This window comes from Puma concolor, chromosome A1, assembly GCF_028749965.1.
Source record: "Puma concolor isolate L17-30 chromosome A1, mPumCon1.1.hap2, whole genome shotgun sequence".
Lineage (NCBI taxonomy): Eukaryota > Metazoa > Chordata > Mammalia > Carnivora > Felidae > Puma > Puma concolor.
In genome coordinates, this window is record NC_141667.1 from 15,750,971 (window position 1) to 15,768,182 (window position 17,212).

Sequence of the window (17,212 nt, forward strand, 5' to 3'; positions counted from 1 at the left end):
GCTCTCCCTCATACTCCATAGGATACTTTACCTGGAGACATTGTCCGGAAGACAATCAGAATAATGCCGAAGAGCGTACCCAAGTCACTTGGGAATAGATTCTCTCCTGAAAAGATTCTCTACTTCTATCTTTCCAGGTGGAAAGGATTGTGAGGAGTCTGGACTCGCAAAATGTTGCCACAAATGGAATGTCTTAATTTATTCTCCTTCCGTATCTTAATAGGAGGAGCACAGTGGAAATTCTAAGAATAGTAGAATTAGGGTTTAGTCCTTACATATATATTCAAATTAAAGTTCTTTCTCCCACATCCAAAACTTGGGGCCCAACAATAATAGGAATGGTAGCAGGAGGATGCACACTTACTGCTGGTCATAGTGTTTTGTAAAATTAGTTTTCTTCCTGTGACTGAATACTGTATATCCATGAGTCTAATGGAAGTCAAAAAAATGAAGTACCCTTTCCCATCCACCTATAAACCATGCAATGTGCTTCTTCCTACACTTAAAATTCCTGATGTTCCATCCTAGAATATTTTCCACTTGCTGATTATTCCACACAGGCAACAGTGACTGGGTTTTTCTTCTTAAGCCATAACCTTCCTGTTATTTTATTCTGCAATCTGCTGCTCTAAGGTTTCCTGTTTCTGTTTTCCACTCCCTTGTACCTTTGCAATTCTTTGTGTGTGTGTGTGTGTGTGTGTGTGTGTGTGTGTGTATACACACATATACATATGTATGTATATATACATATATATGTATATATATATATATATATATATATACACTTGTATATTGGGGATTGAGTTAACACAGTACTTCTTTTAGTCTTCATATCTGATATTTTGTTTATTTTAAATATGTGTTTTCTTTAAAAGTTCAGGTTTTGCTTGACCCACTTGTATGTTGATATCACTTTTACTTTCCCACCAAATAGCTCTTCTGGCTTGCTCAGATATCCAGGTGCAAGGACCTTACTCCAAGCTGAAGACACACTTAGATTAGTAACTCCAACACTTTTGGGCTTAGACCGTGGTTATCAATATAATTAATTAACATAAAGAGCTCCTATTTATTAAAGAGCCACACCTTAAGACACTGAGCATTATATACAGTCCTTAATACTCTCTCTCTCTCTCTCTCTCTCTCTCTCACACACACACACACACACACACACACACACACTGTATTAGAGCATTATTTGCCTCCCTTGTCCATAAACTGAGGCTCCAAGAAGTGAAATAATATGAACATGGTAAATTACTTGTAAGTGGAGTCAATATTTGATCTCAGATCTGCTTGATTTTAAATCATATTTTTCTTATAACAATCTTCACTATTTTTTTTCCTATTTTCATCCATAAACCATATCCAGTTACACACATCTTTTATTTTTCTATTTAAAGATGACACAGTCAATTGTTTTTAGATATGTTTGGGTATTTTTCAAAGTGTTTTCATATGAAAAACATCTAGTTACAGACTATTGTCCTACACAAATAGAAAATACTTTGCAAAGTATACAAAAACTCTTCTGTATGATGATTTTCATGGTCAGGAAACTACTCCTTGTTCCAAACTGTTTTGAAAGCAGTAGGAACTTTTACTCAGAATCAAGTCAAATGCATTTCTAATATCATCACTACCATACTATTTTAATTGAGATATAGATGAGATTTAAACATGTCTATTCCACCTCAGACCACTTTTTTCATTATGACTTAATCACAGTAAAAATCACATAATGTTCCTCTCATTATCTATTAATCTTCATTGATCTTGTCTCCAACAGAAATTAAGCTGTACAAATTCAGCCTAGATCCTTACAGAAACTTCGGTAAAGAAAGCTATACATCAGGAATATCAGGAATAGTCTCAACAAATCAGAAAATTAGCTGAGAACAACTAAAACAAGGGATGTGTTTTTTTTTTTTTTTTCCCCTCCTCATTAGTCATCTTCTTATGTTGAGCACAGTTACAGTCAAAACTTTGAGCTATCAGCACTCACCCTGATTTCAAGATCCTTTTCTGGATCATAATGGCAGATCAAATTAACTACAGATCTGCCTCAATTGAAGATGAAGTTATCCTGATAAATCCATCGTGAGTTGAAAATACCCTAAATGAAAAATGCCTTTAGTACACCTACCAAATCATATAGGTGAGCCTAGCCTAACTTAGGTATGCTCTGAATACTTACATCAGCCCACAGTTTGGCAACAATTATCTAACTCAAATCCCTTTTTATATTTAAGTGTTGACTATTTCATGTAATTGACCTCATACTGTACTGAAAGTGAGAAACAGAGTGGTTTTATGGGTACAGATGGTTGTAAGTGTACCAGTCACTTGCCTTCCTGATCAGGTGGCTGACTGGACGCACCACTGTCTTTTGCCGACTAGCATCACGAGAGAGGATTGGATGACATATCACTAGCCTGGCAAACGATCCACACTCAATATTTGAAATATGATTTCTACTAAATACATTTCATTTTTGCTTCTGTACCACTGCAAAGTTGAAAAATCAATTTGTCCTACCATTGTTAAGTCAAGAACCATCTGTACTCTCATTACCCCCACTATATTGCAACGGTACAATTATAAAAACTAAATGTGTGGATTTTTTTTCCTATTTTCTGCTTAGCAGTTGTGCAAAAGTCAGGTGCATTTGTACTTTTCTTTTGCAATGAGGTAACAACAGTTGATTTTACGTGTACCTCTTGAGATGTTCTAGGTTATGTATAAGTCCAATTATTCTTATAGCTTCTGGAGAGACGGGTGAGTAAAAACTCTATCTAAAGGCATCTCCTAAATGATTAGACAATGATACGTGTAGAAAATTTCCAAGCTTATGTTCCATTGTGGCTTTTATTTCTCAATATTCCTTCATACATCTGGTTTCAATGATGGATATGAAACAAATTTTGGAAACAGCATTCTGGTGTTCTCTTTAATATGGGAGTTTAGAGGCTCAGTTTAATATTTTCCCTTATGGGTCTGACCCATAACTATTTGCTGAGGAAATCTTTTGGAACTGCTGATAAGTATTCCCTTGGTCTCTGTGATATGGTTGAATAGCAGTCTACTCATGGAGAAGTAATGGTTAGATCCTTCAACTCTCATAAGAGGATTCAATCATTCATGCAACAAATATCTATTGAGTGTCAACCATATGCCAAACATACCATTCAGGTCTCTTGGATTATATCAACAAATAAAAGACGAAAATACTTGCCCTAGTAAAACATATCAGTAGGGTTGCAGAAAGATAAAACACAGGGAATTATCTTGCAACACAGAACACTCATCTCTAGGTATTTCTCAGAATTTACATCCTCAAAAACACAGCAACACGAGCTCAAAAACACAGCAACACAATATTTATCAAAAGCATGGTTGTATTATTTTCCTAGAGTTGTTGTAACAAACTACTACAAACTGGGTGACTTACACAACAGAACTGTATTGTCTCACAGTTCTGAGGGCTAGAAGGACAAGATCAAAGTGTTATCAAGATTGGTTTCTTGACTTGTAGAAACTTCAACTCATCTGCCTTCATCATCACATGGTATTCTCTCTGTCTCCTCAAATTGTCTTCTCTCTATGCGTATCTGTGTCCGTGTCCAAATTTCCCCTTTTCAGGATACCAGTCATAGTCGATTAGGGCCCACCCACAATAATAACATTTTAAATTGACTATATCTGCAATGACCCTATTTCAAGTTAACATTCTGAGATACTGAGGTTTAAGACTTCAACATATGAGGTTTCAGAGACACACTGAACTCATAGTAATGTTTACAGAAGAAAAGCTAAATAAGGATGGAGTCAAACCACAGGCTTGTGTACTTGAACCACACCCCATGCCAGGTTGACATCTTCACATTCCAGCCATGAAAACATTTCTGCCATAAACACAACTTTTCCTAGAATGTGTTTTGACTCTATGGCATTATTCCTCACAGAGGGACTTTTAGACACAAATATACAAATCCTTGTCATATTTATACAAAGAGCTTCTGGATTAGTTACTAATTACACAATGGTATCTATTGATGCAGCTCAAGACCCACCTAAGACAAAAATTAGAGGTCTCACTGTTAAGGATATTTATGGTCTTAAAATAAATACATGATAGATTTTTTTTCTTTATTTATGGAAAATTTAATTCACATGACCAACGGTGATTTTGTACTTTATTGACTTTTGGAAAGTACAATTATATAATAGATTTGAGTCTGAGCTATTTACAGCAATATATGGGCCACTTACTAAAATTTTTCTCTGTTTTTCTCTATTCTATTGATCTTTCATTGGTCTCCTTTCATTGATCCGTATTTGTCTTACTACTTTTTTGGTCTTGATCTAGTGCATGGATTTTGCATAATGCTTTCACTCTTCTGGAGAAAAAAAAAAACAAGGTTTGTAAATAATATAATTATTATAAATGAAATAATTGAACCTACATTATATTAATAATAGATCATGTTTTATTCAGTAAACATATGAACAGAAACTTATTTTCCGTTTGTAAATTAGGTCCATTTTCAAAACTTTCATAGCTCTTTGTATTCCACCATGTTTTTCTTTTCTATTTTAAGTGAGTTTTCATTCATAGCTGAAGTATTCAACTTCTGTTCCAAGATTTTTTTAAGTTTATTTACTTAGTTCAGAGAGAGAGAGAGAGGGCGTGAGTGGGGGGGAGGGGCAGAGAGAAGGAGAGAACAAGAATCTCAAGCAAGCTCTGCTGCTATCAGCACAGAGCCTAACGCTGGGCTCAATCACATGAACCATGAGATCATGACCTGAGCTGAAATCAAGAGTTGGACACTTAATCAACTGAGCCACCCAGGCTCCCCTGTTTCAAGTTTTTTAATGATTTTGTTTACTCTTATTTCTGTTTAATCCAAATGGCTCTTTATTCTGGACTGTGACAGTACAATATATGTGTGCCCTTCTCAATGGAAGATATCAGAGAAGCGTTGGAAAGTACTCCAGCACAACCAAAGAATTTGTCCAACAGTTTCTACTTCATTTATATCATTTGAGACCAATGAGATTAATGCCTGTATTCCTCAAAGTCTTTATAGGCATCTGCATGTGTAACTGACAAGTGTTTAAATAAATCATAACAGATTATTCCTCAAAACTAGCAAGTAACAAGAAGGGCACAATACATAAGAGTGAGCTTCTACTTGTGTTGTGTATATCATTTTGAATTATATCAAACCAAACTGAAAGGACATTGCAATTACACAATGCGCATTATCCGATCAGACCATTACCTAACAATAAATTCCAACAGTGTCACAGTCCTTAAATACCTCTTTTGTTTATTTATTTATTTATTTATTTATTTATTTATTTATTTATTTTTGGGAGAAGGAGAAAGTGTGAGCTGTGGAGGGACAGAGAGAGAGATGGAGAGAGAATCCCAAACAGACTCCATGCTGTCAGTACACAGCACGACATGGGCTTGAACTCACAAACCGTGAGATCATGTCCTGAGCCAAGATCGAGAGTTGGAGGCTTAACTGACTGAGCCACCCAGACACCCCAAGATCTCTTGTTTAAATTAACTTTTTGAAATGTGAAAGTAATACACATCTGCATACTAGTTGTAGAAATAAGAATAGAGTTGTGTCTGGAGCAATAATGGTGATCCCTATCACCCGTCTTCTTGTATTTCTGCAAGCAGCTTAAGATACATCAATACCGAACTTTTTATTTCTTGCATTTATTTATGTATATGCCTTGGTATTTAAAAGTTGACATAAATGTATTCTGCGTGAATATCTATATGTATGTATTTTTTCTATAACACCAATGGTGCAAAACTAGTCATTGCCTTTTCTAGTAGCAAGCTGGTGCCTGGAGGTTCTTCCATTTCAAAATATTTGCCTACAGTTACCACTCTCTTTTCACCTGCTACATTGTTTCACTGTCTTCCTGTTTAAGATAGATTTGTTTTATATAGCATCTAGTTTTGTTTTTTGTTTTTGTTTTTGTTTTTGAGGGTTGTGATTGTTACATAATCAAAAGCAAAACTTATTTATGGTTATGCCTGGTCTATTCCCCCCAATCCCATTCCTACTTGATATTTATAGGATGTTTACTATTCACTATGCTTTCTTTATTGTTACTATTCCCTTTCCCCTACGTTACTCTTGCTCTTGCAAGCAATTTTAAAATGTCTGTGCCTTCTCCATTGCTCATATGTGGTAGTTTTATATATTTTTTTTTATCAAAATGCTAAATTAAATACGAATCATGCCTGCCAAGATACGATCTTTGGTGACTTCTACTTCTGGTTCCCGAGTCACATTCTTTCCTGTGTTAGAATAATTAGTGGTTATATTTGTAAGCTAAAACCATGTTTTTAACGTGTTTTCTTTCTTATAATTCTTAGATTTCCGCTTAAACTTTATATAACTTATTTAGGTTTAACTGCAAGTACTTCAGTTTTTGTTCACTTTTTTTGGCATTCTTTCCTTCCTCTCCCTTTTAAGATCTTTCCTGATTAATTCCTGATTAATTGGTTTACTGACCAACCTCTTACTTCATCTTCTCAATTACTTTCCTCCCTCAATAAGTTGTTTTCTTAGTTCTTCCATGTTTGAAGTATCTTTCTGGGTCTTTCTTATTTAAGATATAATAAAGCACCACAGACAACTTCATTATGGAAGGGCTTCTGTGCTGAATGGGCAAAATGTACTAGAGGGACTGTCTAGGGAGGGGATGAATTATGCAGGAGGAAATATGTCACCTGGGTAAGATAATAGAAGTAAAATAAACTAAGATAGTATATTTAAGAAAACTGGAAAAGTCAACAAAACGTTACCCAGAAAAACATGACAGGCATAACACAACAACACAAAACCACAACAACACAAAGAGGAGTAAGAGAAGAAGAGACCTGTAGAACCACTGCTCGGTCTGTGTTTCCCACCCCTCATCCTGGGCTCCACCTGGAATCGGTGACAAGAGCCAAGAACTCAGGAGTTTTCAGGTAGCATTATCTGTGGATTCTCTACTCTTGATGACCCATCAAAGGAATACCCTCAAACGCTTACACTAATTGCGGGGCGCCTGGGTGGCGCAGTCGGTTAAGCGTCCGACTTCGGCCAGGTCACGATCTCGCGGTCCGTGGGTTCGAGCCCCGCATCGGGCTCTGGGCTGATGGCTCAGAGCCTGGAGCCTGTTTCCGATTCTGTGTCTCCCTCTCTCTCTGCCCCTCCCCCGTTCATGCTCTGTCTCTCTCTGTCCCAAAAATAAATAAACGTTGAAAAAAAAAATGCTTACACTAATTGCAATTGATCTGTCACTCCCCTTTCCAGATGAGAAAACTGAAATTCAGAATTACTTAAAAACTATCCCTATGTCCTGCGGGTGAGTAGAATACTAGCTTTGGGAAGCCGCGCTCACTCTTTGGAAAGGCAGCATTTGATAGAAAGATAAGCATTGACTTCCACAATGTCAGATAATATAGTTTCAAACAGTTATTAACTTTCCACTTTTCCCTGCAGAACAAAGGCAACATTTGATGGAAAATCTCTCATGGTACCCAGTGAGATCAGCAGTCTTCTGAATAGTTGGAGGTTTGGGAAAATACTGCAACTAAAGGAAAGTAGCAACGTGTGGTATAACATCAAATAAAATGTAAAAAGCTGTTTGAAACGACTCCTTGCAAAATATGAGAGGTCTGTGGAACTGTGCCTCCAGCTGGAAGAATTGCTTGAGGAAAAATGTGGCAAGGAAAAACCCATGTTTTCTCCTCTTTAGTTCTCTCTTCAAGGAAGGCTCAACAAGTTCAAAACCGAAGCACGGCCTTTCTTATGAGAGGATTCAATCAGGAAACATGTCACAGGCGCTTGGATGTAGTCCCCTGTTCCCACCATTTTTTCTTCAGTAAAAGTCTTTTATGAAAGATACAAATTCAAGGCAAGGAGGCTGGGGGACACTGTATCAGAGGCTTCAAATGTCAATACACTTGCTATTAAAACTCCAAGTCTTACTAGCTACGCATACAACTTTAATGGATTGCAATAAAATCATGATCAAGAATGAATAAGTATTTTCATGTAGGCATGCGGTTATTTCTATTTATTAGTAACCATAGATACCATATATATAGATATAAATATATATCTATATATATATCTATATATATGTACATATGTACATATATACATATGTATATGTATGTACATATATACATATGTATATGTATGCATACACACATACATATATATGCATATATATGTATGTGTGTATGTGTATATGTTTGTATATGCATACAGATATGTATGTGTGTGTTTATATAAAACCATGTAGGTTCACACATAACTATTTATATAACTAATTACACACACAGTTCAACCTGTAATGCAGTTTGACAAATGACTGATGTGGTTACCTATTAAAATTGTAAACTGCGTGGTGTGGGATATTGGTTGGGATTTGGGGGGAGAAAGTGCTGATGTCTGAGAAGAAGCTAAGTTCTTTTCATTTTTTAAATCAAGTCACATTCATCCGTGCAATATATCTTTCTTTCCCACCAAAGGGGGAATTAAATTATCTCACAATTCAAGTAGGCTTGAGGATACTGAAGAAAAGTAGACATTGAGGGAGAAGTTCAGGAGAAGAGAACAGAAAAAGTGATTTCCACACAAAAAAGGAATCATGCATTTTAGAGGATGTAGTTTCTTAAAGTCCAGAACGGTGTGCGTTCTAGAAAGCGTTAATAAAAATTCACTGCTTGAGCAAGTAGGAATTGAGAAATTTTGGTGGCTGAGGTCTAAAATCCTGACACTAGGGGCGCCTGGGTGGCGCAGTCGGTTAAGCGTCCGACTTCAGCCAGGTCACGATCTCGCGGTCTGTGAGTTCGAGCCCCGCGTCGGGCTCTGGGCTGATGGCTCAGAGCCTGGAGCCTGTTTCCGATTCTGTGTCTCCCTCTCTCTCTGCCCCTCCCCCGTTCATGCTCTGTCTCTCTCTGTCCCAAAAATAAATAAACGTTGAAAAAAAAAAATTTAAAATCCTGACACTAAATTCAACTGGCCAGTCTGATGGAGATTGCTGCCGGACAAGAACATTAGACGATGCATCAGAATTTGATTAATACTGTACAAAATGACTAAAAAGGGGAATAACATACCCTTTTTAAATGGTTTTTACTAACTGTAGAGGGGGTTTGGCCGTTAAAAATTAAAGCCACTTTATATAAAACTGGTATATAATTATGTTTTCTTTCATGTAAACAACTTCTATATGATTCTGATTTTGTGCTATTATTTAAATGGTTATTCACTTGCATTATGAAGCTCTTTAATTTATCTATTCTACAAATATGTATTGAACTTTTATTATCTATTCAGAAGCCAGAACTATCCTAAGTTCTGTAGCAATTATCCCCTAATTCATCATCTTTATTAAGATTCCAATATTGCTCAGAACGGGAAAAGAACCTAGCCAATGTCCTTAAGAAGGTGTTGTTTTAAAACATCTTATTTCTGTCATAGTGCATAGTATATTTATAGTATTAAGCCATGTTAAAAGGTAGTGGGAGGATTTTCTCTCAATTTAGATACTCGGGAACTTAACTAAATTCCAGAAGCATGCACATAGTAAAATCCATGAGTGACCTCTTAATACGTCTTAAATTCCTAAAATAAGTGCTTGGCAAGGAATGCTGTGTAGTCATTTTGACAAGATGATTCTAATGTCTTCAACTATTTTTCGCCAGTGCTAAAATCCCAAATAGAAGCAAAACATTGCCACAAGCATATTGGGAGGAAAACAATGCCTTAACTAGCTCTGTGGTTTCACACTGAGGAAAAACACAGTATTCTCTAACATGTAATTTGACTTATTTTCCCCACTTTGTGCAGCACTGAAAAGTAGCTGAATGGAAACATACATAGCTTTGCCTGTGCCATGCAGATCGGTTAAGAGAAAATACTACTTATTAGAAATGGAGGACAAATTAAAAACAAGTTCTTCATGTCTAAGCCCAAATCAGTCATGCTGTGCTTAAATGAGAAAGGACACCAAATTCAGTAGAGAGAAAACCGAGGAATTATACCGTCGGAAAAGACTCCGGTAAATGGATAGAGCAGGAACAAAAGGCAAACGTACTGAAATGAAGCTCTGGGTAGTAGGGTGGTTTGGGAGTGGGGAAAGATGATGAGTAAAATGGACAGTAGATACATGTTGTGAGAGGTGTTGGTGTAACACAGCAAATTCTCGGATCCTGTACTTTTATGGACATCCTCCTTTTCTGTGTAGCTTTCTTTCTTTCTTTTTTGTAACGTTTATTTTTGAGAGAGAAAAAGAGACAGGGTGGGGGAAGGGAAGACAGAAAGGCAGAATCTGAAGCAGGCTCCAGACTCTGAGCTGTCAGCACAGAGCCCAGTGCGGGGTTTGAACTCACGAACCTCGAGACCATGACCTGAGCCGAAGTCAGACCCTTAACCAAATGAGACACCCAGGCACCCCTATAGAGTTTTTGCATATGCTCTGCAATAGGCGAAACTATGAAAGTGATTGGCCATTACTAGATATACTATCAAATGGGTCTGATAGAAGAGAAGCTATTTTACCCCCAAATAGCTTCAAACTAAAATACTTAGTAAAAATAATTTGTCATGATCCAGTCACAATCATTTATGTCTAATACACAGAAATTTGGCATGATCCTAAGTGAAAGAATACAGGTAACGAACATGAGTGAAATCTAACCTTTGATCGACTTGGAGATACAGTTGACCCCTAACCAATGCAGGCGGTAGGGGTGCTGACCCCCTTCACAGTCAAAAATCCATATATAACTTTTGGATCCCGCAAAACTTAATAGCCCATTTGACCAAAATCATTATTGATAACATAAACAGCTGATTAACAGATATTTGGTATATTATATGCATTATGTACTGGGTTCTTAGAATAAAGTAAGCTAGAGAAAAGGAAATGCTATTAAGAAAAGCACAAGAAAGGGAAAATATATTCACAGTACTGTACTGTATGCACAGAGAAAAATCCATACGTAAGTGGGCCTGCACTGTTCAAACCGATGTTGTTCAAGGGTCGGTTGTTCAATGTATTTCTTTCATTGAGGAACTACAAATCCTCATGGATTTGTTCATTTTGGAATGACAAAACCATACTGTATCTTTTGCTTTTGAATTAAGCTGCTATAATCCATGCCTGACTTGCTTTTTTATTACTTGATTAGAGAATGGAACAAATTCTGAAGCAAATGCATCCTCCAGACAGAATCTCTAGAATTCCAAATATGTCTATTGGAAAATTTAGTTAAATTCAATAGGTTGTTGGAAGAACAACGGGTTTGGAATTGAGCTTTATGAATTTGAACTATTTATATAACTGATTAAATCTTTTCACATAAAATTCATCCAGTTGAACAACATCGATTTCGAGGTATTGTAAAACTGACTAAGCATTACTTTGAAAGTCTTGAACATGGATTCGGTTTCCTTCTAAATTTGGCTGTGCCATTTGGATGTGTTACACTTGATATTCTGTAAAATAAAATTGAAGCATCTTTAACCATCTGGTAGTTTTGTGGATAATTTAGCATAAATCCATTTGTAGCAGTTTATTTCAGAGTGGTTCCCACTAAATACTGATCTTTAAGTATTGGAACTCCATTTTTAAGTACAAATGTGTTGTAATTATATATCTCCAGTTGTCCGTAGGCTTTACTATAATTGTGGTAATTACAGTCAATAAAAAGATAATTTGAGACTCTTTATCATTATGGAACTGCTGTTGCCTATATGTAGTGGGTAAAAAAAACGGTTAACCAATAGATCCCCAGTTGCTGGAACCACGGGGATATCTGTGAGGAATACAAAGATGGCTTTTTTCAGGTTTTACTCAGTATAAATTTGCTTTCTCACTGGAAGAAATCTTGCAGTGTTTATAAAGCCTTGTAGCCCTTTGGTAATTCTGATGGATTGTGAATTCTGAGGCTTCACCCACGGAGAGCTAGCAAGGTCATTCACAATACGTAGATAGCAAATTCATCATATGTTTACTCATATCTAGAGCAAAAACATTAAAAGTATGCGCAACAGAAAAACATTTGCGATAGCAACTGAGGAATTTCAAGAAACTATTGTTTTTCTTTAATATAGAGGGAAGGGTTGGAGGAAATCATTTAATTTTGAATTGCTCTAGCAGTCTAGCACATGGAAGAACAGAACATAAAATACTGGAAAAGAATGACTTCGAACAAGGTTGAAACAAAACACTTCAAATGACACTAGAAATGAAAGAATTCCACATTGAAACATTGAACATGGACTTGATAAAAGAACCACACTGTATATTACTTGTAGTACATTTCACTATTAAGAAGATGGAAGGCTTATTATTTAACTGTCTCCATACCTTAGACCCCGCAGGAAGCAGACGTAGCTTTCAAAAGCAGATAAATAAGAATCCAATAACCCATGTCTTTCCATTAATCTGCGTACAATTTTGATACATATGTTTGTTTGTGGTAGTAGAGGAGGTCATGTAAATGCATAGCCATCATATTCTATCATTTCAGCCTGCATATACACAGTACTAATGCAAACAGAACAGATAGGTAGATAGATGATAGATAGATAGATAGATAGATAGATAGATATAGATAGATAAATGCCTTTATAGATGCATCATACTCTATATTAAGAAATTCCATGTCGAAATTTTCTTTGCCTATGAATGGTTTGTTATTCTGAAGATTCCTTGCTACCTCTGGCCTGTAAAATTCTGAGCGAAAATACTTTGTATTGGATAGACAGAAAATTTATATTAAACCTGTTGTTTCTTTTTAATAGGAATTTTGAATTAAAAATAATGATGAAAATGTATTTCTTCTTTAGATAGTAGTCAGCCTATAAAATATTGCCTGATATACAATATCCTAGTTCTGAAAATAAATATTAGTAGAATAATAAAGTATTTAATGTAATAGCTATGCAAGATTATTTTTATAACAAGCTAAATATATATATATATATATATATATATTTATAATCTATATATATATAATCAATATATCAGAAGCCATTTTTTATCTTGGAAATAGTAATGTGTTCAGAATTTATAAGTACAGTGATTACACTAGCACAATGGAAAATGTGTGTGTGCATGTGTCTGTTTGTGTTACGGAGGATGTAAACAGCTTAATGAGTATTACAACCTTTGTATGTTTATTCACATTAATGATGTACATCCATTAACTATGAATTTTCAAACAAATAAAATACTACTAATATGAACTACTACTAATATGTTTTATATGGATAAAAACATAATGAGATGATCTTGTAATTGCATTAGAAATCAGACTATCTAGGACTCTTACCCCACTTGCTGATTGCCAGGAATATAAAATAAGGAGAAAAAGACATATTAGATAGATAGAAAGATAGATGATAGATAGATAGATACATAGATAGATATAGATAAAAATATAGATTTAGATATTTAGAGATGAAATATATTGTTCAAAAAATCATTATCACATAAGGTAAATAACAATCGTCTTCTCTTCTTCCTGTAAATTGTGTCCCATTTATAGGCTTGTTCAGATTTTGTCATGATTTATTTTCTTGGCAAGACTCCTTCATACAACTTTGTTTCAAACAGGAGGGATATGATGGCTGGGTATATTTTTTTGGTGAAGTTAGCAACTATTGATGATTTATCTATTGAACTGATTCAAGGTTGCATAATTCTGACATTTTCATACCATTTTTTTTCCTCTCTTTAGGCTGAAAGATTGTGTAGAAATGTTTTTCTCATCACCTATTATTTGGCTATTTGGTCTTTACAGGTTGGACCTCAAGCCTATTTTATAGCACTTTAGTAGATTTGTTTTACAGTTTTCTTTCCAAGAAAGGATTTCTAAGCAGCCTCATTTCTTTTTGGTGGAAAGTAGTATTTGGAGGCCACAATTTGAGTACTTGAGGCCCTCATTTGCTACTTGGTGGATCATTTTTTTGTTTCTTTTGAAAGTGAATTTTCATACCACTTATGTAAAAAGGAATTATACTGCAAGGACATCTTAAGAGATTTCAGAAGATGTGAAAGTAAGTCCCCCCACCCAACCAACTTTTTTTAACCAGACTAAATTCAGCCAATTTGATAAGCAAGAGAAATGTCACCACTCAGACCAGCAGCCCTCTAGAAATAAGAATATCTTGGAAATGGGAAAAGCAGGGGTTGGGCCAAGAGTAGGAGAGTAATTACTCATTTTATAGGAATATACCAGGCAAACCTTAACACAAAGTAAGAAATATCAGAAGAGTAAGTCACATTTTAGGCAGGAACTTGGGTATATTATTCTTTGGGCCACACTTCAGTATGCTTTAATAAAACATCAATACAAAATAATTTTAGATGTACAGAAAAGTTGCAAAGACAATGCAGATCAGTTCTACAGACTTTTCATACATTTTTCTCTAATATCAACCTTTCCCAATTTCACAACCTTTGATTTGGAACACTATTGTTTTTAAATCTTTCTATATTAAAATCTGGGATTTTTTCCCCATAAAAATTACACTTTAAGTGATCATTGCATATGAGGATCATATCAATAGTTTAGCAGTGAAAATTGATCATAAAATGTCAAAAATGAACATAATTTATATGAAACCCTATTTTCATTGAATGATAATATAATGAATGCTTTTTTATTTCTACCTTAGATACCTTTCTCTGTCTACTCTGTCTCCTTGTCTATGATGAACTTAAACACTTCATGTGGTCCAAAGTCATGTGTTGGGCAAGTCTCACGCTCTTTGATATATATAGTATATATAATGGTTTTATATATCTATATATATCTATATATATTTATAGGTATAATATATTATTTATATTTATATATTTATATGTTCATTTTTATTTATTTTGAGAGAGAGAGTGAGTGTGGAGAGGCAGAGAAGGAGGGAGAGAGAGAATTCCAAATAGGCTCCACGCTGTCAGTGCAGAGCCCATTGTAGGGCTCAATCCCATGAACCATGCGATCTTGACCTGAGTGGAAATCCAGAGTTGGGCACTTAGCTGACTGAGCCACCCTGGCACCCCAATAATTTATGTAGTTTTTAAAAACATTCACTTTCCTCCAATAATATCTGGAAAAATAATACTTTTATTCCCAAAGGTCAAGTAATTATTTGGATACGATGTACTATGACATCATTGTTTCTTTATGGGCACAGCTATCGTGTCTATCATTTATCAGTTGCTACTCCCTTTATAACAGTAGGGTTCTCTGGCTTGTTTTGCAACTACAGTTGGAACAGGGCACAAAAATCTTGATTAAAGGGCCTGTAATAAAGTTTGAACAAAGGGCAAAGAACACAGTTTCTCAAGTTAGCAGTACAAGTAGAATATCGTGCTTTCAAAAGGCTGGCAGTTTTGATATATTTTCTGGAAAACCAAATAAATAAGTATAGGATAATCTTCACCAGAAAAATGAACTTTATTTACAAGTTCTTATATTTAAAATTACTGATTATCAGAGGGACAACTAAATTGTTTCCCAAGTAATTAGAGGTTAATTCATAAATGCTTTGATTGTTTTTCTTTCCTTATGATGTACTTTAGCAAGCTACTGGGACATGCATGGATCTATTAATATACATACAAAGTTTGTATTTATACATAGATATTCATTTGTATATGCTTTATTATTTTAAATTTTTAACCATAAGTACATATTGCTACCTTCAAAAGGAAAACGTCACCATGGTAATGATTAGTACCTGTATGTAAGTGCAACTAAGAGAATTATGTGACCAATTGCTTCCACACCGCATACTCTGACGATTTTTTAATGACACGGTCACATTTGACTTTTAGTGCCAGTACTCTGCCTTTAGGATTTATTTTTCTTCTTCTGGATTCTATTTGATAATACTAGTACATATATTTATCTATCTTTCTGAAAACATTGAGGAACAAACATGTATGTATTTTGCTTATGGTTAAATTTAATAATGAAGGAACATTAAAATTATCCATGTTCTAAAGGCAGGGTGCTAATTTAATAGTCAATGTGTTCAGTAATTTCCATTCTGAGGTCCATCATGGCAGTTGAAAATTTCCTCATTATAAAACATAATTACCTGCATTTTTAAAATGTCAAGTTCTGGGGATAATTTCTGTCAAATAACAGAACACATTAAAAAGTATGTGATGAAATAAATTCACTTTTCTGTTATGTTGGACAAAGGAGATATATACTAATGGTAAAAAATGTGGTCTTAATTGGGTACAGTTTTGTATTTTAATAGAATCCTAAAACCCATGCTACAATCTCTAATACACTGACTCTCATCTACATCTCATTTGAAGAAAGGTTGGCTATATTAAGAATTATGGACTGACTTGTAGCTCATATTTTGATTCCAACTTAGTAAATATTAATTGTTTGATTATTCTCTTTCTAAGAGAAATGCTGAGCATATGTAATCATAGCTTTGCAGAGTCAGAAATCCAGGTCGTAAATCTCAGTGTTTCCAAGCAAAAGCTGTAGGATTTTGGGTAAGATTTTTTATGTGTCTAAATCCCTATAAAAATATTAATACTTAACTCATCAACTCATTATGCAGATTAAGTGAAACAATCTACATTACCTAGTACTTTATTAGTTTTCAGAACACTCCATATTCCCTTCTAAACCATATCATTTGCAACCAAATTTTGAAACCAGAGCACCCAGAGTATTGATTGTTCAGCATGAGCGCTTTGCTTTATCTAAAACCCTCAAAACACATGGCTGTCTTCAGACACAAGTAGCCGATCCTGAACTCTGCCATGTCTGAAATACCATAGTTGGAATGTCATGGAGTTTGGTTCTTCATCTGGAATCAATAGACTGTGTGGCCACATTCTTAGCACGCAATGTTACCAAGTTTAAGAAATATTCCATTAATCAGGTGAGGAAAATTAATAAACTCAACACCAAAATGTTCAAGACATAAAACTTACTACTTTTAGTTATAAGCCATTTAAAACTGTCACTGTCACATCTATTAGTGACATCCACCTGGAACTAAATCTAAGTGATCTAAGATACAGTCTGTAAATTTTTAAATTGAAATTTCCCCAAACTTGAGAATGAAATTCAGTTATGGGCCACGCGTGTGAACAAAGAGCATACAATTGTGTGTCCAATAACTGACGA